Here is a 21,308-nt window from a genome sequence, read left to right as displayed (position 1 = left end):
TATTTTTAGGCATGAGGCTGGTTCAAACATGCAGGGGTAGAATATTTGGGCTGGATATGACCAGTCTAAATGTTAAAGGGTTAAATTATATTCTAGTCCTGGCCTGACCAATGCCTTCTGAGTGAATTCAATAGATGGAAACTGTGTGTAAGCCTACTATGTGCATTTTTGTGTTTAACCTCTACCACCACTTGATGGCCAGTGTTGGTTTGTTTACGTCTCTGTAACTTAGGGGTCAGGCATAAGAGACTGATAGAATAACTATCAAACTTGAAATAAGAACTGGGAATGATTTGTTCGACTAAAACCATTCAAGAAGGTGCCCTAGCATTGGCCACAATCCAATGACAGAAGCAAGGAAAAGATAAAAAATAAAAGATAAGTCTAGATATTTGGTTATCTTTTAAAACCTTTTTTTTTTTTTCAATAAATTTACTGCCGCTAAAAACTTTACAACATAACTTTATTTATTGATCAGGTACATTGCTTTTTTTTTTATTGAAAAGAATGGTTTAATTGATTGAACTACCTATTATTTAATATTACTTGTCTCGTATTATACCAAAATTTAAATTAAAAAGATAAGAGAAAAATTTTGAGTTTTCTGTAACTTAAAAAAATAATAAAATAAAAAAAAAACCCAAATTTTCACATGAAAGGCCTCTGCAGAATGTCACTGCCAATATCAATACATGTACCAAGATATTCCAGCTGCTGAGTTATTCGGTATTGTTAAAATACAATATACACTAAGAACAGTTCAAATCAATATGCAGATAAAGTTAAAAGGTTGGGAACGAAAAGCTAGATTGGTAGACCATTCAACATCAAAGTAGTCAATAACTAACACAAATATGATGGTGGGTGGTAGAATTGGTAGAGCACCAGACAAAAAAAAAAAAAAAAAAAAAATCAACATGGTATTTAGTATGTCCCTTAATGTTCTGTGTTCAAGTCTCTCTGGGGTCAGCTGTCTTTATCTCTATGGACTATGATCGAAAAGAACAGTATCAGTACTGAGTATTGTTTTACTTGCTTATTTGTGGCTACGTGCTAATGTAATACTATCAATACATAGCAGAAATGCTAACATTTAGTATTTTAAGTTAGAAAATGTTCTAAGATAAATTAAATACAAATCAAAAACAAGCAGATATAAACATATTCATTCAAACTTTTCTCCAAAACTTTCAAGAAATAAAAATATAATCACTCAAAAAAAAGAGAAATTATAAATTGTAAATCATTTTTAACAAATTAAGTAATAGCATTTATCTTCCCTCCATCTCTTCATACTATCACAAATTAAATATACAGATTGCTTTCCTTGCAACAATAAACAGAGTAAATAACATTCCTGTTTCCAATACTTCATAGACAAAAAACATACATAAGTTCATATACATAACTTGTAAAATACAAACAAAATGTTACCAGTAACCAGGTAAAGATGTTAGTGGAATAAGAATAAAGCAGAATACAGTAAATTTATAAAGTTCAATTTATAGAGATTTATAATAAACAATTTGTTTTTAAAAGAAGCATTAACATCTTCTCTGGCATTTTAAGCAAATGAATAAATTTATAGACATACAATGGAAGCTAACCTACTCTACTTGTCACAAAGATGCATAACTCTCAATGAATGTTAGCTTCACTACCTATATATAAAAAAAGGCACAAAGAAGAAATCTTTTAACCTGCATTAATGCTACAGGACTAGCAAGTTTCTCATTTGCTTGGAGTATATGATTCAGAAGAATAGTCTCAACTAGACTGACTTGTCCTAGACATAGTAAATCACAAGAAATTGTTTTAGTAATGTCCCAACAAGCCAACAATTTATAGGATCTAAAATGAAAATTAGCGCCAGTACAGAAAGTAAATAACAAGGATTTGATAAATATATAAATTACCTTATTTGAATTCTATTGTGCTGTATTATTAAAGAGATAATACCTTATAGTCTAGAGATCTTAGGAGTAAGATGCTGAATATTGCATCAAATTTTAACAGCAATATGCTTGAAACTATCTCTATTAAAGTGTTCATATTTTTAAATTCAAATCTTGGACTGAAATCTCGTTACTATGTGAAAGATAATATTACATTTCTATACATAAACATATGGCTTTTATTAAGCTAAAAGTTATTTATTTCACTAAAGCTTTAATAATGCTTGCTTGTTTTTATGTGTGGGTTATGGCATGTAAACTCAGAAAAATTCTTGGCTCTTGAGCTTATCTCCCCTTCTCAAGTGGAAGTGGTGTTATTTGCCATTTGGTGTTTATGAGGCATTCTCTAGAAATGGAAATAATTTTAATAAATCAAGAAGAATTTATGTTGTATGGTACTTCATGTGCCTGTATTCGTCTATATTATTGAGGCATTGCTTTACAAATATATGCCCCTTCTGTCCTAACCCATATTTTTCAAAAAAGGGGTCTTTTTTTTCCATACATCTTCAAAGGTGCAAAGCAGTGGATAATTCATTGACAGAGGAAATGGCAACAATGTCACTGCTTGTAGCTCAGTGTTTTGCAGAGAAGTACAAATGTAAACACACAAATATGACTTTCTTTCAAGTTCTGAAGCTATAGTAGAAGACACTTACTCAGGTGCCACACACTTGGATTGAACCCAAAACCATGTAGGTTCAAAATGAACTTCTTAACTGCACAGCCATGCCTATGCTTGAAAATTAAAACCCCATAGAATGTATTCTTGTTGGAAGTATGATCCCAATAAACTTCAGGACAATACATCTGAAAAATTTACTTCATTAAATCTCTATACAAAACTAACCAAAATTAAGCATGTGACAGCAGATTTAATCTAATTATCTAAGTTTGAATACTTGAAGATTAATAAGCAAAATAGAAGTAGGGATTGTATTTGCATATTTTCTGAAATAGTTGTATATTCTGAAACATTCTCACCAAGCAAACTTTTCATCAACAGAATGCTGACAGAACTGTGAAAACAATTACTAGAATAGTGAAGACAAGCATTTTCTATCATTTAAACTAATTAGTTTTACTTATCAAGCCTTATTCATATTGTCTTTATGTTTATATTATGAGTATACATTATTTTGATGATATAGTTACCATTCTTCCAAATGAATGTTATTTATGCTGAATGTGTGTGAGAGTGTGCGCACATGCACGTACACACACAGAGGAAGTGATATTATTTCTAACTTTCACTATCTGCTTTACTCTTTATCCTGTTTCTTTAACCCTTTTGATGCTAAGCTGCCTGAGACTGCTCTTGGTTCTTTGATAGAAATTTTCTGTATTAAAGTGAAAACCTTCCATCAAAAATTTCATGTTAGAATATGTTCCAAATACCAACTTAACAATGACCAAAGTTGCTTTACTAAATCCTTCAGCATTTTCAAAATTAATAGAAACAAACACAAAAATATGGTAACAAAAAGGTCAGTTAAACTATTTGTAGATTTTCTAAGGTATTTTTACTAAACAAACTATTCAACTTGTTTTTGGATTTGGTTTGCAAGATTCTTTATATGAGTTCATGTGTTGAAGCATATTCTGTTGTGTCTGGGGAGAGTTATTTTCTTTTTGTGCCTTATAATGTAACACACTCACTGGTAAAATTTCCACTTTTTTCTTATTTTTATTTTCCTATTGAAAAGGTTGCAAGACGCAATGAAAATTTTAGGAAAATAAAAATAAGAAAAAAGTGGAAATTTTACCGGTGATTGCGTTACATTATAAGGCACAAAAAGAAAATGACTCTCCCCAGACACAACAAACTATTCAACAATCAACCTAAAATTCTACTCAAAGATGTTAAAAGTACTCTGAATCTACATATAAGCATGTGTCCATTATATATGTGCACACAATATACATACATGGTTCATATACGTATGTGCAAACATGCATCTGTGTGAGTGAGTGAGAGAGAGAGAGAGTGTGTGTGTGTGTGAATGTGTGTGTGTGTGTGTGTATGTGTGTGTGTTTACACACACATGAACACTGTCAATATCACAGCTCGTCTTAATCAATAAACAAGTAGAGCGACTGGTGTTTATTGACAAATATATAATTGGTGTGACTGATAGATTAATAACTAACAAACAACTGTTATGACTAAGTATTTATTAGTCAGGGTATCACGCGGAGATAGAAATTTCAAAGCCAAAACAGCCGTAGTAAAGAAAACTATTGGCAAGTATTCATAAATTATTTGATAAACAACATTTTCTTCCTGAATGAATTTTGTGCATATCGCTTCAAAGGTTGGCTACTTAATGGAATCTGGTGTACATGAGTAACACAAGAAATAGGTATGAGGTGAGATGTGGACAATTTTACAGCTGTGCATCTAATAAACGGTATCTCATAGCAATTCTCAGTATTCTATTAAAAGTAGACATAATTTATATTGTATGTGCTTTTAGGAGAATCTTTAATCAGTACTATCTGACGAAGCAGAAAGTTTTAGATTATATATTCATCATAAGTTCCTTTGGGGATGTTGTTGGTTTGTCAGTATCAGCTACCCCCATCACTTTATTCTGTTAGGGGTCCTATGAAATAGTTTTCCCTGTAAGCAAGAAATGTAATTTGGTCACTTTTCCCCTTCATGTGTCTTAGTTGACTAATTCATTTAAAAATATTAACTCTTTGCTTGTCCAAAGTATTTTCGTAAAAAGCACCATCTGAATGTGGCCGATGCCAGTGCCGCCTGACTGGCTCCTGTGCTGGTGGCATGTAAAAAGGACCCACTGCACTCTCGGAGTTGTTAGCGTTAGGAAGGGCATCCAGCTGTAGAAACCGTGCCAGATCAGATTGGAGCCTGGTGCAGCCTCCTGGCTTGCCAGACCCCAGTCAAGCCATCCAACCCATGCCAGCATAAAAAACGGACGTTAAACAATGATGATGGTTATCTTAAACATCCATGCTTGTTTTCAGACTTTTAGTTAACCCATGTTTCATACATTCTAAGTAATATAAAACTTTCCTTTCATAAGGCTCAAGATACCCTGGTAGTTGAAAAAATTGGGAATATTTATCATATATGATGCATGGACACCAGGGAAATATGCCTCGTGTATCATATGTATATACAAGACAGGCAAAAGGTTAGAGAAAATCTAATGATTTCCTGACAAATCTTAAATATATCTCCTACAACTGTATATTGTTTAATTTAAGAAAATTAATATTACCATTTCCAAAGAATATTTTGAAAAAATTAACAGTTTTAAATGCTAACTACAATAACTTGGTTTAGACTATAAGTTAATTGAAAATGAAACCATTTCATTTTTTTCATCTCAAAAAATACATTTATTTTCAGATCCCTCCATTTCACTGTTCCAGCAATCAATCAACAGATGTGAGTGAAACAGCTGATCTGAGAAGGATCAGTATGGAGCAGACAACCAAACAGTTCCACTTATCCAGATCCATTTTGCATTTTTTACTTCAACAACAGAAAGTTTAGGTGAGAGAGTCATTAGATTTTTATATAATTTCCATTGCCAAAATATTTCATTTGATATTACTGAACAAAATGTAAAACAATTTCATTCTTTCTTGGGCATAAATAGATTCAGATGATTGATTTGATAAAGACAGTATTGATACTCCTTTTGTAAATTTCGAAGATTACATACTTAACTGAGTGCCTGAGGTGCAGAACTTGAATATGTAAAACATAGTCATGCTTTCAATTGCGATAACAATGATACAAGATTGAAAACAACTAAAGATAATTAACTAGGATAAAGCTAGTAATTTTAACTGCGCAGTAACATTTTATATATTATATATATATACCTGTGTGTATGTACATGTATATGCGTGTGTGTATGTGTTAATATATATATATTCACATATATACACAAGTACAGAGAGAGGAGAAACAGAGATGTAAATATGTGCGTGTGAGTATGTTTGTTTTTCCTTGCCTTGACATCACATGATGACTGCAAATGATTGTTGTTCATGCCTGCTCATAGAGAAATATTCCTTTGCTTGGAAACAGATACAGGTTGGCAACAGGAAGGGTATCTCATCATAAAAAAAATATATTCCAATAAACTCCATCCAACACATGCACACATGAAAAAGTATGTGTTAATATGAAGAAGATGATGATTATATATATATATATTAATCGAAGTGTACAATACTATATATCTATTACAACCAATCTTACCAATTGGTTTCGCACTAGGGGGTTCAATGGAGTGTTAGGTAACAATCCAATTACGTAACCCTGTGCTCATCAGAGTTAGTAAAGTCTTTACGCACACACACACACAAAGATGAAATGTGTCAAGGCAAACAGGAAACGGTGTTACCTAGGGCTAAATAGCAGTAACATTCTTCCCTTTCATGGGACTGTCACATTGAGTTGACAACATACCACTGCTTTTACTAATATTGTATTTGAAAAAAAAGTAGATTCAAGTATCTACTATTGGATAAAAACAATGAAGCTGAGTAATTGTGGTAACAGTCACAGATAACTAAGCAAATTAAGTTGAGTCAGAAGCTAGACTTGACAAGAAAGGGACACATAAAATATATAAAAAATGTTTCCTTAAAATGGAAACATTCCGTCACATAAACTAAAATTTTTTGGTTTTTATAATTAGTGAAAGATAAGGGCGTTAGACAAAGAATTTAGACTTACATTTATACTAACAAAAAAATTCCTTAACATTGTTAATTGGAAACTCAAGTCAAACAGAAATATCACAATTACACAGTTACACTGAAAAAAAAGGTCAAAGAGAATAAGGAAAAAAATAAAATGGCCAACATTATTCAAGTGTCTAAATAGATGAAACAAAAACATAAAGTCACATGTCTATAACAATATACAGATATAAAAAATATTGTGAAAAAACACCCAACAATTCAGATTTCTCTTTCATTATTAACCACCTACTTCTAAAAGTTAGGGGAAACAGGGTTAAAATTCTCTAATATTATTCTCAGTAAAATTGGAATCTGTGTATTCATTTCTTCAGCAAGAAGACCTGTTCCTGTCCTTCTATCATACTTTCACATCCTTAATAGCATACCCTGCTAAGATGAAGGATCTTGTCTTCTGAGTACTTAGTGAGCTCACAAGTGCTGGTGCCAAGAGAAAAAGCACCCAATACATGCAATAAAGAGGTTGGTATGAGGAAGGGCATCCAGCTGTGGAAACCATGCAAAAGGCGACGCTGGAGCTCTCAATGCAGCTCTCTGGCTTTTTGGTTCCTATAGAACCATCCAACCTATGCCAGCATATGGAAAAAAGAGGCATAAAATGATGATGCTAACAGTAATAATGATGATGAAGTCCATATTTTCTAGATTCAGTCATTTCAATCTCTAACAGTATATTTTCATTCCTTAATTTTAGTGATTACAGCAATGGAAGAAAATTTAATATATTCCCTTAATCCTTTAGCGTTCAGATTTCTCTGTCAAATGTAATGCTTATTTATTTATATTGTTTTGAATTAGTCATGCATTATCTTGTAGCATTGAGATTTTGATGATGTAACTGTTTATATTTTGAATGACATTGTAGGGTAAGTGTGAAAGGCTGGAAGGTGGCTACTTTGAACATGAAACGGGTTGAATATTTGACTGGATATGGCCAGTTTAAATGCTAAAGGGTTCATTTATTTTTCAACAAAAAGCATTGAACATGTGAAACAAAATGCTTTATTCTTTCACTGGTTTTAGTCAATGGACTGTGGTCATATTACAGCATCAGCTTATCAACAGTTCCTTTGCTCATATCAATGCTTGATTGTTATTTACATTTAGTCATCTCTATCTACTGAACAGCTAAGTCACAAAACAAAGAAACACCACAAAAACAGCACTTGCTTTTACACTGGTGTAAATGTAAACACACACACACATTAGGCTTACACACAGTGTCTGGCCACTAAATTCAATTAAATTCAGTTAACAAGATAAAGGTCAGCACAAGATTATAGTAGATAACACTAGACAAAGGTGAGACAGAGAGTAAGACCAAACCTAGAACCATGTGATTGCAAAGCAAACTTCTTAACCACGTACTTAACTGCACCTGTATTTGCAAATAGTATCAAGCACAATGATTAAAAAGATTATACCTGATATAATTTATTTACAGTCACCTAAAACTTAATAATATTGTATTATAAATAAAAGTATAATAAACAGTTTTATTAGACCTTCCTTTTATGACCTAACAAACAGCTTTTCTTTAAAAAAAATTCACGAGGTTACGATGACATCACTGCGGCTATGAACCTCTGAAACACCTAACCTTTCTGCTATTATTTTCTTTTCTTTGTTACGCAGTTTTTCTTTATTACTAGCTTGCTTTGCACCATGTGGTTTTGGGTTCAGTCCCACTTTGTGGCACCTTGGGCAAGTGTCTTCTACAATAGTCACGGGTCAACAAATGCATTGTAAGTGAATTTGGCAGATGGAAATTGCATAGAAGCCCAATGTGCATATAAGTACATGTATATATCTGTGCAAGGGTGGGTGTGGTCACAGCTTGACAACCAGTGTTGGTTTGTTTATGTCACCATTACAGTGCAGTTCAGCAAAAGAGAGCAATAGAATAAGTGCTAGACTTAAAACAAAATAAACACTAGGTTTGACTAAAACCCTTCAAGGCGGTGCCCCAGCATGGCCGCAGTCCAATGACCAAAACAAGTAAAAGAAAGATAATTAGCAATAGATCAGACCAATGTTCTGAACTGGCTACAATAAAATTTCCAAATTACATGCTTTTTTTTTTGCCCACAAGGGGCTAAACAGAGGGGACAAACAAGGACAGACAAAGGGATTAAGTTGATTACATCAACCCCAGTGTGTGACTGATACTTAATTTATTGGCCCCAAAAGGATGAAAAGCAAAATCGACCTCGGCGGAATTTGAACTCAGAACGTAGCGGCAGACGAAATACTGCTAAGCAAATTCGCCCGGCACGCTAACGTTTCTGCCAGCTCGCCACCTTTATTACATGCTTTACAAACATATATTAATCACATACAATCCTTCTTTTTTGCAATTACTTTGCTATCTCTTGGTTACCCCTCTTTTGACGGATACAAACATTAAGAACACAGCTGTGATTCAAGAACTTAACTCATTAAGAGCCTCATACATAATCACTTAACACTGTGAAAAAATAAAATTTAAAAAACAAACTCAATTGTTTCTAATTTTGGTACAGCGTCAGTTACTTTAAGGAGACTGGGAGGGAGTAGTGGATTACATCAACTTCAGTTTTTGACTGGTGTTTTATTGTATTGATCCTGGAGTTGATGATAGACAAAGTTGACCTTGGCAGGATTTGAACTCAAAATATCAGAATATAGAGAGTTGGAGCAAATGCCACTAAGGATTTTTTTTCTTCTTTTTTGCAACCCTAACAATTCTGTCAATCTACTAAAGAATAAAATTAGATATTGATAAACAAACACCCACTACACTCACAGAGTGGTTGGCGTTAGGAAGGGCATCCAGCTGTAGAAACACTGCCAAATCAGACTGGGGCCTGGTGCAGCCTCCATGGCTTACCAGACCCCGGTCGAACCGTCCAACCCATGCTAGCATGGAAAACGGACGTTAGATGATGATGATGATGATGATGATGTGATAGCATCATGAGAGAGACAAAGTGTAGATATACTTCCCTGTGTTAAACTATATAATAAAGGGACAAACTAATAAGGGAGTCACTTAGCATGTAGCCTAGTGGTTAGGGTGTTACGCTCACAATCATAAGGCCAGGGTTTTAATTCCTGGACCAGGTAGTGCATTGTGTTCTTGAGCAAAACACTTCATTTCATATCGTTCCACTCAACTCAGCTAAAAATGAGTAATCCTGTGATAGACTAGCATTCTTTGTTGGGGTGGCTTATAAACCATGGAAATGGGTAACCAGTTCCACAAGTTCTAGGACTCAAGCTAACAATGTCCAGGGGTCAATGACAGTGATGATATACAGTTGTTCAAATCTCTATTAAATCACAAATCACACCATTCCATCCAATCTGAGCAAAAAACAAAAAAATCCAAATTGAGAAGGACATGGGATAATGTAGTTCTCAGCATCTTTAAAAAAAAAAAACAGAATGGTCACACTTGGAATGACTTTGATCATATGTTAACTCAGTCAAGCATTAATATGGAATTGAATAACACAGTGGCATAACAAGGATTAGTACTATGACCCGGCAATGCCGGGTCATAGTGTTAGTGCATGCATATACAGGTGCGTGCATGCGCACATGCATGCAAATACTGTCCAAATCTCCGACCAATCACATACAGCTAGCTGGCATTCAATTGGCGTATCAAGTTTCGGGCATTTTGATTGGGTTTTGGATAGAAAATTCACAAAAAAGTCACTTCTATTGATTTTTTAATGGCTTTGCGGGGTGACTGGGGAAATGTAAAGATGTGCATGACCACCCTTGGGTGTTTTTGAATGACCATAGAAAGTGCGAGCCCTCTAACTGAAAAATTGTGGATTTGTATAAAGGACACACAGACAGACATTTTGCCGTTTATATATATAATAACAGCAAATATCCAGGGTCTTTATCCGAAAACAAAACAGTGTAAAGTCCCTTTCTTGGAAGAATTAGCAACAGAAAACAACTCCAAAATAATTGGAATTACTGAAAGTCATCTCAACGAAAACATCCGCAACAGCGAAATCATAATCAATAGATTCAACATCTTCAGATGTGATAGACAAGGCAGATCCCATGGGGGCGTTATCATGTATATCCATGATACCTATGCATGCATAGAACTTGTCAATGAATCAAATGCCTACTGCAACCTGCTGTGCATAAAAATCATCCAACTTAATACAGTTGTAACAATAATGTACAGACCGCCAAACAGCCCAACATTATCCTTCACTGAGCCACTGACGAAGCTCCAACAAATTCTGGGAAACATGGCAAGTCCAATGCCAGACATTATCCTCCTTGGTGACTTCAACTTCCCTAACATCATCTGGCCACATGGACACATACTAAAACTGGGGACAAAAGCTGAACAAATACAGGCAGCCAAACTGTTGGAAGTCACAGAGAAATTATACCTCAAACAAATGATGACAGAAGCAACAAGAAATAATAATACGATCGACTTGGTTTTCACCAACAACGAGGACACGCTATTTGACCTTCACTCAACCCCAACAATCCTTTCAGACCACAATATTATTGAAATGCATTTACACATTGGTAATGAGCCCAATGCCACAACTCTTAAACAAAAGGACATGCCAAAGCTATGCAGGTATGATTATCACCAGGCAAATTGGGAAACTATTAACAACCAGTTACAAATCATTGACTGGGATCTCTACCTTACTGGGCCAGATAAACACAAGAAATTCTTAAACAAGATCGAAGAAATATGTGAAAAAATGTTCCTCTAAAGAAAACCAAGTCCACAAAAAAACCTGTACCACGGGAGCGAAAGATCCTGATGCGCAAAAGGTCAAGACTAAGAAACAAAACATCTAAGCTGACATCAAAACATGAATTACAGAAAGTCCTTGACCAAATATACAGATTAGAAGACAATCTAAAACAACACTATGATGAAGAACGTAGCAATGCAGAAAAGAAAGCCATAGAAAACATCAAGAAAAATCCAAAATGTTTCTACAGTTTTGCAAAGAAATACTCGAACACCAAGTCAACAATAGGACCTCTCCAGAGACAAAATGGGGATGTAGTGAATAACCCTATTGAAATGGCAGAAATGTTGGGTCAACAGTATGAAAGTGTCTTCAGTGAGCCATCTAAAACCATGAAGATCCATGACCCAGGAAAATTCTTCAAGGATATCGACCATACTAAACCTACCCTATCCGACATTGATTTCAACCCAGAAGACATAGCAAGAGCAATAGACAAGCTCTCCATGCACTCGGCTGCGGGGCCTGACGGTTTCAATGCCATGATACTTAAAAACTGCAAGGCACAATTGTCGAAACCCCTTTACATGATATGGAGGGAATCTATGGAGAATGGCAAAATACCAAATACATATAAAGAAGCACACATAACTCCAATACATAAAGGGGATAGCAAATCAAAACCAAAGAACTACCGACCAATCTCACTGACATCACACATTATCAAGGTCTTCGAAAGAATAGTTCGTGGAAAACTGGTTGAGTTCCTGGAATCCAACAATCTGATGAATTGCAACCAGCATGGATTCAGGTTAGGTAGATCATGCCTTTCCCAACTACTGGCACACCATGACCAAATCCTAGAAAATCTAGAGAATGGATACAACACAGATGTTATCTACCTCGACTTTGCCAAGGCATTTGACAAGGTAGATCATGGCATCCTGGGTCACAAACTTCGAAAGCTAGGAGTAGGAGGAAAAGTTGGTACATGGATAAACGAGTTCCTTACAAATAGAACTCAAACAGTCACTGTGAATGGAACCCATTCAACACCATCACCTGTGACCAGCAGTGTTCCTCAGGGTACAGTACTCGGCCCAATCCTGTTTCTCATCCTCATCTCTGACATAGATGAAGATACAACCAGCAACGTCTCATCCTTTGCTGATGACACCAGGGTCATGAGACAAATCAAAGACGAGGTGGATACAGAGGCCTTACAAAAGGACCTGACCACCATATATAAATGGCAGGAAACAAACAACATGTTGTTCAATGATAAGAAGTTTGAACTAATTCGCTACGGAACAGATCAAGATCTGAAAAATACAACAAACTACAGAAACCCATCAGGACAACAAATAATGGAAAAACAGTATGTGAAAGATTTAGGCATCCACATGGGAACCAACCTAAAATTCAGAGAACACCTTGACTCAGTCTGTCTTACTGCAAGAAAGTACAGCGGGTGGATCTTGCGCACCTTCAAATCAAGAGATACCTCAACAATGAAAACCCTCTGGAACAGTATGATACTTCCGAGGATTGACTACTGTTCTCAGTTGTGGTCACCAACAACAAAGGGCCAACTATCTAAGATAGAATCGCTCCAAAGAAATTTTACCTCATACTTCTCAGAAACGAGGGACCTGGACTATTGGCAAAGACTCAAAACCTTGAGGATGTACTCAATAGAAAGAAGATTTGAGCGATACCGAATTATATACATTTGGAAAATGATAGAGCAGAAGGTGCCAAACTTTGGTATCAAAACCTACCACTCACTGCGCCACGGAAGACGCTGCCAGCTGCCACCAATCAACAAAAAGGCTGGCCAGGCAGCAAAAACCCTGCGAGAATCAAGTCTGTTGGTTCGAGGAGCACAACTGTTCAACTCCATTCCGGTATATGTCAGAAATCTATCAGGATGCAGTGTGGAATCATTCAAATTGCAACTGGATAGATACTTAAGCACCATTAGAGATGAACCCCATCTCCCAGGATATACACAACGAGCACAAACTGACTCAAACTCGCTCCTACACATGTCAAATTTAAGCAGAGAATACAACCTGGCAACCACACCAGACTCTGAGGGTGGAGTCTTCGACTTGGCCTGAGCATGGACTCAAACCCAAATGAAATGAAAATGAAATGAAATATATAGAGAGATTCATTTCATTTACTTTGCAGCATTAAGTCTAACTCCATTAAGTCTAACTTGCACTGCCTCAACTCCTCTTATACTTTAACCCTTTACCATTTAAACTAGCCACATCCAAACAAAATATTCAACTTGTTTTATGTTCAAATTGTTCAGGTCTGGCCTCTCAAACCAGACCTACAATATCTTTCAAAAAATTAATAATTCCCTCATCAAAATCTCAAAGCTCCAAGATAATGCGTGATTAATTCAAAACAAAGTGAATAAGTATTACTTTCAACAGAATAATGTAAATACTAGAGGGTTAATGCACCCTTTTTCTAACATAAAACTGACCCCTACCTCTTTGGGTTTCATAGTCTTGTGAGCTGCATGGCAACCTCACTAGTGCTGATAGCCCAAAAGCACACAGTATACACTGTAAAATAATTGGCATTGAGAAGGGCATCCAGCAGTAGAAACCATGCCAAAGCAGACACTGGAAGGTGACATAGTCCTTGGCCCCATCAAATCTTATCAAACATTTCAGCTTATGCCAAAATGGGACATGGACCTTGAAAGATGATGATGATGATGAAAAGTTTCCATTCTCAATTAACCTGTCTGCAAGGGTCAAAACTAAATGGAATGAGTAATAAAAGTTTATTTTAATGACATATAATAATCTTTTCAACTCTAGGCACAAGGAATGAAACTTTTGGGGAGGGGGCCAGTTGATTAGATTGACCCTAGTATGCAACTGGTACTTAATTTATCGGCCATGAAAGGATGAAAGACAAAGTCAACCTCGGCGGAATTTGAACTCAGAACGTAGCAGCAGACAATATACCACTAAGCATTTTGCCTGATGTGCTAATGTTTCTGCCAGCTCCCCGCCTTTGGCACAATGCCAGCAATTTTGGGGGATGGGGTAAGTTGATTATATCAAACCCAGTGCTCAAATGGTACTTATTTTATTGACCCTGAAAGGATGAAAGGTAAAGTCAACCTCAGCAGAATTTGAACTCAGAACTAAAAGACTGACAAAATGTTGCTAAGCATTTTGCCCAGCATGCCAACGGTTCTGCCAGTTTGGTACCTTAGTAATATAATATATTTGAAAAATAATTCTTCCTATAATATTTTCCAAACTATCATGAGAAGAAAAAACAAAAAGACAAAAATAAAAGTCACATATAATTTAAATACTGCATTAAAAAAAAAAAAATTTTTTTTAAGTGAGATACACCATTTCTGAAGCTTAGAAAATATTCAAGTCATTTCCCAAGCATACTTGGAAATTTATAAACTCCAATGTCTTGAAGGCTGATTTAAAAAAAAATGATTTTTTATAGTTACTGAGCATGATGATGGTGATGATGATGAAGATGATAGTGATGATGATATGCAAATAACATAATTGAATTTTTAAAAATGATAAACTATGTATGAAAGGATTAATTTTGAAATATAGTGGCAAATAGAGTGCTGACATGCTAGACTGTTGACTAAAAGGTCATGAAATTACTAATACAATTATTTCTGGGGAGAAAGAGTGAGAGAGAGAGAGAGAATGAAAGAGAGAGACAGAGAATGAAAGAGAGAGAGAGAATGAAAGAGGGAGAGAGAATGAAAGAGAGAGAGAGAGAGTGTGTGTGTGTGTACATACACATAAACACACTAATGTTTGTTGTTATGTTCAGTTATACAAAAAACAATTTTACATTTATCTCACGGGTTATTCTATACTTTTGCAGAATACAAACTTATTCTTAAATAAGAATATTATTGATAGTGACTTCGAAGTTTCAGCCAGTTAAGCTAGTCCAACGATGGCTTAACTGGCCAAAACTTCAAAGTCACTGTCAATAATATTCTTGCTTGTGATCTCATTCTTGCTCACAACATCATAAGCAGAAAGTGTAACCTCTTGAAAGAGCTGTTCTTCACTCCTGCTCCAGAGCGTCGGCTGCGGGGTCACTCCGAAAAGCTCTATCTGTGATGATTTCATCTCAATCGAAAGAGAGGGGCTTTCTCCGTCCGGGTTGCGGATCCGTGGAATAAGCTGCCGGACGAGATAGTGAAGATGCCGACGACCGCTCGGTTCAAAGTCTCCCTTGACCACAAATGGCCTGAACTCTTTGCATGAACACCACCCTGTACATAACTCCATGTCCCCCTACATGGCCTTGCTTTTTGCTTTATGAGCCAAAAAATTAACAAACTAATAACACAAACATCAGCATTTTTGAAAAACTTATTTCTGGAAACTAACTAATGTTATTTGATGCATTTAAATACTTAATCTAGTATTTAACAGGCATGTCTTGTGCAGTTGTTAGTAATTTAACATGATTGAACATTGTGCTAATTGTCAGCACAGATATAACAATATAACGTAGAGTGTTTATTTACTTTTGAGAGAGAGAGGATATGATTGATAGAGAGAGAGAGAGAGAGAGAGAGAGAGAGATGGAGAGAGAGAGATGGAGAGGATTGAAAGAAAGAGAGAGAGAAGAGGGTGAAACGCAGATACACACCCAAGTTCTTGAGAGCGCAGCACAAATGTCAAACTCATTGTAACTGGAGGCAATGCAGATCCTCAACAGAATTTGTCTGACTTCTATTGCAATGCTGAGAAGAAATAGCTAATATCCAAACGGGAAATTCTGTTTTACATCTAGAAAAAGGTGTGTTGATTGGCATATTAGTATTGCTTTAGCACACATTTTAAACTTAGTATCACAGCTTGAAAAATTAAAACATTCATTACAGCAACATTCAAATCGCACACTGTTCAGCAGGGATGTAGCATTCATTCTCCAAATTTAATTCCACAAGAAGATTGTTTTAGCAAATAAATATATGTTAGTACCCTGAAGTTTTTAAAAGGGCCATTACTTTGTAACCAGCTTTAAAGGGAAAAGCTCATCACACAAGGACAGGCATTTTCTCTTTTTTGTTTCAGTCATTTTGACTGCGGCCATGCTCGACCCCGGGACTTATTCTTTGTAAGCCCAGTACTTATTCTATCGGTCTCTTTTGCCGAACTGCTAAGTGGGTTACATGGTTAAGAAATTCACTTTGCAATCACATGGTTTTGGGTTCAGCCCCAAAGCCATGTGTGTGAATATGGAAGATGGAAACCGTGTGGAAGCCTATTGTGTGCATGTCTGTGGGTGTAAGTGTGTATGTGTGCATATATAAATATAGTTTGTGTGTTTGGCTCCATCACCATCACTTTATGACTTGTATTGGTTTGTGTAACTTTGGAGTGCAGCATTAAGATCAACAGATTAAGTCCCTGACGGTTGATTCTCACAACTAAAACCTTTCAAGGTGGTGCCCCAGCATGGCCACAGTCCAACGACTGAAGCAAGATAAAAGATTCGCCAAAAGCTGAAAATACATATCCTCTCTCCCACCTATGTTTCACGGCTAGCTAAATCGTTACTATTTTCATTAGAAGCTATTAACTCATATACTCTGTGGTGTGTTACGAAGATTTTCTTTCTTTTTCTCTCCCCACCCCCCCACCACATATACTTATTGCTACTGAATGATTAATTCCTGATGTCAACAGATATGTAAACAATCTGCCTAAAAAGTGTGTAAGCTTCAGACATGAGGAAAGCTGAATGAGACCACAACTAGGTCAAAATCACAATGTTCAGTTGTCAGTCCCATATGTTCTCTCTGAGGATTAAGACAGTCAGAATTACTTTAGAGCAGTGCTACATACATACACACACACATACATATATATATATATATATATATATATATACACACACACATATATATACACTTATATAGATATATGTATACATACATATACACACACATATAGGTACATATAGATACATACACACACACACATATATATGTATATATATATCATCATCATCATCATTGTTCGACCATGGTCGAGACTTTCATAGTCTTTTCAAATGGCTAATAATGTGTGCGCGCGCCACTACTACACACATCGGAAAGCATTGTACAACCAAGTACTAAAGAAGATCTTTCCTCCTCCATGAAACAAAGCTGTTCCCGCTGGACGTCAACCCAGTATTTCTAAGCTACGGACCCAGTGATTTATTGTAAGGTTATCTCCCTAGATAGATTGCCTTCACTACGGCTAAGGAGCCCTTTCTACCCCAGTATGTATATATATATATATATATATATATATACATACACACACGTGTGTATATACATAATTAATTCCCATTTTCTATTGCAGATTGCTTTAACTTTTTTCTCATAGACATTTTACTATCAAACATGCACTAATAAGATTTTTTTTACAAAAATAATGTTAAAAATAAAAATAAACATCAATAACATTGAATGTTTTCAGAAATGAATTTACACAAATTATTTTATTAATGCAACCTGTTAATATTCAAAGAACTGTGAGAATTTGGAAATGTTATTTCAAGAAAACTTACACTCATTTTAAGATGTTAAGAAAGCAACAACAACCATTTGTAATCAAAAAAGAAAAGAAAAGTGAAAACTATTGCAGGCATGGCTGTGTAGTTAATAAGCTAGATTTGCAATCACATGGTTTCAGGTTCAATTTCCCTGTGCAGTACCTTGGGGAAGTGTCTTGCACATAGCCCCCAGCCAATCTATGCCTTGTGAGAAGCCCATCATGTATGTGTGAATGTAGTTTTGTTTGCTCCCCATTCACCACTGCTTGTTTGTTTATATCCACACGACTTAGTGGTTTGGCAAAAGTGACTGATAAAATAAGTACTAGATTTTAAAAATAAGTAGTGGGTTTATTTGTTCGACTAAACTTTTCAATATGATGCCCCAGAATGGTTACTGTTCATTGACAGAAACAAGTAAAAGGTACAAATCTATTAAATAAAACCACAAAGTTATGACTGTTGAAGAGAGATAGTGATGCATTATTATTGAAAAAAAAAAAAAAAAAAAAGAAGAAAAAAAGGGTGACTGGAGTTTAGCTCAACAAAAGTACAATAACTGAGAGAGCACATCAGAGTCTGAACAAAGCATTAAATTGATAACTGACACAATATATATCTATAAAAGGAAATAAATAAAACAGAAAAAAACCATTTACTGCTGCCACAGTCAGAATCATCTATAGATGCCATTATATTTACCATTCCCATTAAGGAATATTGAAGCAACAACAACAATGATGATTTTTGTTTCACATAATATCAGAAATATATATTTTTCTTTTTTTACCCTATATGAGACTATGGAAAACAATAACCCTTTCGAAACAGTAGTTATCAGGAAATGCTTATAATGGCCATCATATGGATATTGTTGTTATATATTAAAAGGTCAGTATTGTAAAATAGGATCAAAAAAACATCTGCAGTAAGGTTTTTAAACTTGGTGATTTTTTTCATTTAGTCATAAAGTAACTATTCTCCTTTACCAAATGCAACCGATTTAAGGGAATGGATTTTGAGATAAAAACTATACAACAAGTCCAAAAATAGATATCACAAAATATAACACCACCCAATGCTATTAAGAGGGAATAATTGGAACAATCAAATGTAATTAGAACTATGAAATGTTGCCTTTCTAACTACATAAACGCAGTGGGTTTGCAATGCTATGACAGAACTGTATACAGTTGTGAGAATACAACTATTATCACCCATAAACAGTTTCTAACTTTGGTACAGAGCTGCAATTTGAAAAGAATGATGGATCAAATTGACCACAGTGTATAACAATGTATTTTATTAGAGCTAGAGAGAAGACAAGCTAATTTATTTATGGCAAAATTTGAATTCAGAATGCAAGGATTATTAGTAAATACAAGATATTTAATTTAATGCATCGCCATTTCTACATTTTGCTATCAAATTCATCATCATCATCATTTAATATCCGCTTTCCATGCTAGCAAGGGTTGGACGGTTTGACTGAGGACTGGTGAACCAGATGGCTGCACCAGGCTCCAATCTGATCTGGCAGAGTTTCTACAGCTGGATGCCCTTCCTAATGCCAACCACTCTGACAGTGTAGTGGGTGCTTTTACGTGCCACCTGCACAGGAGCCAGTCCAGCGGCACTGGCAACGACCTCGCTTGAATGTTTTTTCACGTGCCAGTAAGGCGATGCTAGTAACGATCACGCTCGAACGGTGCTTTTTATGTGCCAAACTTAAACAAATAAAGCAGAAAGGCAAAAATTTTGGAATGCATTATGGAATAATTGGTAGCTTTATTATTAACTTTTTTCAGTCATTGGACTGTGACCATGCTAAGGTACTGCCTTGAAAGGTTTTGGTACTTAGTCTATTGATCTCTTTTGCCAAACAGTTAAGTTATGGGGATATAAACAAACCAACACTGGTTGTCCAGAGGGGCAAAGGTGACAAACTCTAGGACACTTGCATATAAATACAAGGCAGGTTTCCACACAATTTCTGTCTACCAAATTCCCTCACAAGGCTTTGATCAGCCAAGAGTTATAGAAGAAAACATTTGATTAGGGTACTGCGCCCTGGGACTGAACACAGAACTACATGGTTGCAAAAAGAGCTCCTTAACCACACAGCCATGCCTGCACTTATAACATGTACTTTTTCTCCACTTTGTTTGTAAATTCAAGACTTAGTTATTTCAATCCATCATAATGTTTCTAGAAAGATACACAAATGATTCCCAACTGGTTTCTTCAGAGAGACATGAAACCGAAGATTCTATTAGCAGAAGAGAAATCAGCATGTTTTACCCAAAGAGATAATGAACATAAAGGAAGGAAATTAGTTGAAACTACAAATTAAATCCTGTTTGTAGTCTCATCAATTAGTACTAATTGCCCATCATGACATAAAATTCTCTGGCTCTAATGAAAAAACTTCTGTAAAGTTATAGATCACATTTACCTCAGCAAAGTAAATTACTAAACTAATAACTAGATTTCAGTTTGACACTTCTATCCAAATATATTCATTGATAGATGTATACTCTTCTAAGTTGTTAAACTTTAGGTCAGTCCAGATAGTAAAAACATCAGATCAGAGATGTTCCAGCACTGATCATCCAGTCTTTTTGTGGGACCATATTATCAAATAAGTCATCCCTCTTTTAAGATGGTAGGATGTGATTTGAGAAAATTTGATTGCTATTTCTAACAAGTTAAGTGACCACAAAGAGGCTTCTCAATTTGCTGCTAGCATAGCAAAGGAAAGTGTTAGATTTACTCGAGATAGAATATAGCACAACATCAATAATTATAAAGTTCAGCCAACAGTTCTGATGCTTAACCCAACAGTCACTGCATCCACTCCACGTATTAATAGATAAATAGAAAGATATTCGACTATCACAATACATATATGTGCCAGATGAGGAAGGTCAGAGTCCATGAAGTTTTCAAGGTTTCTGAGACTGATGGGAAGAAGGGAGGAAACTATCCCCAGACCAGAGACATAGCAAAAATTCTTGCAACAGAGTGGAGTCCACAAGAGGCATCCAAATCCAAAGACCAGACTTGTATTACTTCAGGTAATACATTACCTAAAAGGCGGCGAGCTGGCAGAAACATTAGCATGCCAGGTGAAATGCTTAGTGATATTTTGTCTGTCTTTATGTTCTGAGTTCAAATTCTGCCGAGGTTGACTTTGCTTTTCATCCTTTCGGGTTTGATAAATTAAGTACCAGTTGTGTACTGGGGTCGATCTAATCGACTGCCCCCTTCACCCAAAATTTTG

The 21,308-nt window shown here is 35.6% G+C and overlaps 1 protein-coding gene and 1 long non-coding RNA gene across 15 annotated transcripts in view; one reads left to right on the top strand and one right to left on the bottom strand.

Annotated features, from left to right (window-relative positions):
- The window catches only part of LOC115213920 (liprin-beta-1), a 488,566-nt gene that overhangs the window by 228,128 nt on the left and 239,130 nt on the right, over positions 1 to 21,308 (bottom strand). The window lies entirely within an intron of this gene.
- Positions 1 to 21,308, top strand: part of LOC118764175 — a 62,735-nt gene that overhangs the window by 24,694 nt on the left and 16,733 nt on the right. The window contains exon 3 of the long non-coding RNA XR_004999959.1: positions 5,335 to 5,481. This is a non-coding gene — a long non-coding RNA (uncharacterized LOC118764175). The remainder of the gene's footprint in view (positions 1 to 5,334; positions 5,482 to 21,308) is intronic.

Source organism: Octopus sinensis, linkage group LG7 (assembly GCF_006345805.1).
Source record: "Octopus sinensis linkage group LG7, ASM634580v1, whole genome shotgun sequence".
In the NCBI taxonomy this organism is placed as follows: domain Eukaryota; kingdom Metazoa; phylum Mollusca; class Cephalopoda; order Octopoda; family Octopodidae; genus Octopus; species Octopus sinensis.
Note: the sequence above shows the minus strand (reverse complement) of the source record. Positions and strands in the feature narration are given on the sequence as shown.